The sequence below is a fragment of the Pristiophorus japonicus genome, unplaced genomic scaffold (assembly GCF_044704955.1).
Source record: "Pristiophorus japonicus isolate sPriJap1 unplaced genomic scaffold, sPriJap1.hap1 HAP1_SCAFFOLD_2109, whole genome shotgun sequence".
NCBI classification, from domain to species: domain Eukaryota; kingdom Metazoa; phylum Chordata; class Chondrichthyes; family Pristiophoridae; genus Pristiophorus; species Pristiophorus japonicus.
In genome coordinates this window covers 20,001-24,167 of record NW_027251809.1, presented here as the reverse complement: position 1 = coordinate 24,167, position 4,167 = coordinate 20,001, and positions in this window count along the sequence as shown.

Genomic DNA, 4,167 nt, shown 5'->3' with positions numbered 1-4,167 from the left:
GGGTCATGCACCCGAAACATTAACTCTGTTTCTCTCTCCACAGATGCTGCCTGACCCGCTGAGATTTCCAGCATTTTGCTGTTTGTATTATCCCTGACCTCATTCTCTGTTCTGTTCCATCAGACCCCCGTCAGACTTGAACTTGAAATACGCACCATCGAAAACACCAAACAGCTTCTGACTGAAGGTAATCCACCCCAGCCCGGTTCGCAATATCCCTGCGCATTAACTAACACTCAGGATTTGCAAAAAATATCACCCTTTCAACCCCTCCCCGAGCCCCACTCCTCGAGGCCATCGCCCCCAGACCCTGCCATTACCTGCCTGTGGCTCCTCCCTCAGCCCCAGCTGTGTGGATGCAATGTCAAACCGACAGCCCAGTGACAGCGTCCAACGAGAACAGAGGTCGGGAGATCAGCCATGATCTCACTGAATGGCGGAACAGGCTCGAGGGGTTGAATGACCTACTCCTGTTCCGACGTTCCTGGCAGCACGGGCCAGTCCACACTGCGATACAAGAAATAGGAGCAGGAGTCGGCCGCACAGCCCCTCGAGCCTGCTCCGCCATTTAATACGATCATGGACTCAGCTCCACTTCCCCGCCCGCTCCCCGTGACCCCTCATCGTTTAAGAAACCGTCTATTTCCGTCTTAAATTTATGCATGGTCCCAGCTGGGGCTCGCTTGCCGTGTGGGAGTTCCGAGTCGAGCGCTTGCGTTGGGAGTCTGGTGAATAGCAGTGACCCCTGTTCCCAGGAGGACTGAACCACAGGTTGCGGTTAAAGGAAATTGCAGCCGCTACAGCCGTCCTCGGTTATCAATGTGGGTAAACCGCTGGTTAACGTGTCCAGAAACTGGCTGGATGAGCTCAGGGTGTCGACGGGGCATAGAAATTAGCTGCAGTACACCCTCAAACATTCAGTTATCCCCCCCGACCACGTAAACCCGCAGGTTCGTGTCATGATCGTCAGTATTTGAAGAAAATCCCTCAAATCAGGAGAAGTCGTTCCCCAATAAAGTACGTAATTTAGAGAGGCTCCCTGCTCTGCGCGTCAGGAACGCCCGCGTCAATGTCGGGATGTTTCGGAGAGATACATCAATGAGCCGCAGCTCAGTGGGCAGCACACTTCCCTCAATCAGAAGGTTGTGGGCTCAAGTCCCACTCCTGAGACTTGAGCACAAAATTCCAGGCTGACACTCCCAGTGCGGTACTGAGGGAGTGCCGCACTGTCGGAGGGGCGGTACTGAGGGAGCGCCGCGCTGTCGGAGGGGCGGTACTGAGGGAGCGCCGCGCTGTCGGAGGGGCGGTACTGAGGGAGCGCCGCGCTGTCGGAGGGGCGGTACTGAGGGAGCGCCGCGCTGTCGGAGGGGCGGTACTGAGGGAGCGCCGCGCTGTCGGAGGGGCGGTACTGAGGGAGCGCCGCACTGCGCTGTCGGAGGGGCGGTACTGAGGGAGCCCCGCACTGTCGGAGGGGCGGTACTGAGGGAGCCCCGCACTGTCGGAGGGGCGGTACTGAGGGAGCGCCGCGCTGTCGGAGGGGCGGTACTGAGGGAGCGCCGCGCTGTCGGAGGGGCGGTACTGAGGGAGCGCCGCGCTGTCGGAGGGGCGGTACTGAGGGAGCGCCGCGCTGTCGGAGGGGCGGTACTGAGGGAGCGCCGCACTGCGCTGTCGGAGGGGCGGTACTGAGGGAGCGCCGTACTGTCGGAGGGGCGGTACTGAGGGAGCGCCGCACTGCGCTGTCGGAGGGGCGGTACTGAGGGAGCCCCGCACTGTCGGAGGGGCGGTACTGAGGGAGCCCCGCACTGTCGGAGGGGCGGTACTGAGGGAGCGCTGTACTGTCGGAGGGGCAGTACTGAGGGAGCGCCGCACTGTCGGAGGGGCGGTACTGATGGAGTGCCGCACTGTCGGAGGGGCGGTACTGAGGGAGCGCCGCACTGTCGGAGGGGTGGTACTGAGGGAGTGCCGCACTGTCGGAGGGGCTGTATTTCGGGATGAGACGTTAAACCGAGGCCCCGTCTGCCCTCTCGGGTGGATGTAAAAGATCCCGGGGCCACTATTGGAAGAAGAGCAGGGGGAGTTCTCCCCGGTGTCCTGGGGCCAATATCTATCCCTCGACCAACAGACGATCCGGGTCATTTTCACATCGCTGTGTGTGGGAGCTTGCTGTGCGCAAATTGGCGTTTCCCACAATGCAACAGGGAGCGCACTCCGAAACAAAGTGCTTCATAGAAACATAGAAACATAGAAAATAGGTGCAGGAGTAGGCCATTCGGCCCTTCTAGCCTGCACCGCCATTCAATGAGTTCATGGCTGAACATTCAACTTCAGTACCCCATTCCTGCTTTCTCGCCATACCCCTTGATCCCCCTAGCAGTAAGGACCTCATCTAACTCCTTTTTGAATATATTTAGTGAATTGGCCTCAACAACTTTCTGTGGTAGAGAATTCCACAGGTTCACCACTCTCTGGGTGAAGAAGTTCCTCCGCATCTCGGTCCTAAATGGCTTACCCCTTATCCTCAGACTGTGACCCCTGGTTCTGGACTTCCCCAACATTGGGAACATTCTTCCTGCATCTAACCTGTCTAACCCTGTCAGAATTTTATATGTTTCTATGAGGTCCCCTCTCATTCTTCTGAACTCCAGTGAATACAAGCCCAGTTGATCCAGTCTTTCTTGATAGGTCAGTCCCGCCATCCCGGGAATCAGTCTGGTGAACCTTCGCTGCACTCCCTCAATAGCAAGAATGTCCTTCCTCAGGTTAGGAGACCAAAACTGTACACAATACTCCAGGTGTGGCCTCACCAATGCCCTGTACAACTGTAGCAACACCTCCCTGCCCCTGTACTCAAATCCCCTTGCTATGAAGGCCAACATGCCATTTGCTTTCTTAACCGCCTGCTGCACCTGCATGCCAACCTTCAATGACTGATGTACCATGACACCCAGGTCTCTTTGCACCTCCCCTTTTCCTAATCTGTCACCATTCAGATAATAGTCTGTCTCTCTGTTTTTACCACCAAAGTGGATAACCTCACATTTATCCACATTATACTTCATCTGCCATGCATTTGCCCACTCACCTAACCTATCCAAGTCGCTCTGCAGCCTCACAGCATCCTCCTCGCAGCTCACACTGCCATTGGCTGTGAGGCGCTTGAGACGTCCTGAGGGGGTGAAAGGCGCTATATAAACGCAAGTCTTTTATTCGGGTCAGAATGGAATGTATAATTTATTAATTTGGGACAGTTTCGGTACAAAGCCCTATATTTAAGAAAATCACCACAGAGACCAGCGATTCCAGCGAGTAACATAATGACAAGTCGAGAACCTGACACCCACCGCGCGCTCTGAGCCGCGTGTGGAGAAACTGATTTATATAATGCCCATGTCACCCCCACTGTCGCCGGTTTCTCCTCTCCTCAAACTTCAGCGACTTGTCTGGGTGGCCCCGTGGATCCTCACCGGGGTACAGCTCCATGGGTGCTAAGTGAACCCCCCTCCCCACACTGGGGCACAGGTCCACTGGTGTGGTCAAGCAACACCAAGGGTCAGCGATTGTGGGGGGGGGGGGGGGGGGAGGGAGGCAGTGAGGGACAGGAGGGGGGTGGGGGGGAGCTCCCTAGTCCAGAGGTCCCAGGACAGGTCGAGCAAGTGATCAGGAAGGCCAATGGTATCTTGGCCTTTATTGCAAAGGGGATGGAGTATAAAAGCAGGGAAGTCTTGCTCCAGTTATACAGGGTATTGGTGAGGCCACACCTGGAGTACTGCGTGCAGTTCTGGTCTCTGTATTTAAGGAAGGATACACTTGCTTTGGAGGCAGTTCAGAGAAGGTTCACTCAGTTGATTCCGGGGATGAGGGGGTTGCCTTATGAGGAAAGGTTGAGGAGGTTGGGCCTCTACTCATTGGAGTTCAGAAGAATGAGAGGTGATCTTATCGAAACGTATAAGATTATGAGGGGGCTCGACAAGGTGGATGCAGAGAGGATGTTCCCACTGATGGGGGAGACTAGAACTAGGGGGCATGGTCTTAGAATAAGGGGCCGCCCATTTAAAACTGAGATGAGGAGGAATTTCTTCTCTCAGAGGGTTGTAAATCTGTGGAATTCGCTGCCTCAGAGAGCTGTGGAAGCCGGGACATTGAATAAATTTAAGACGGAGATAGACA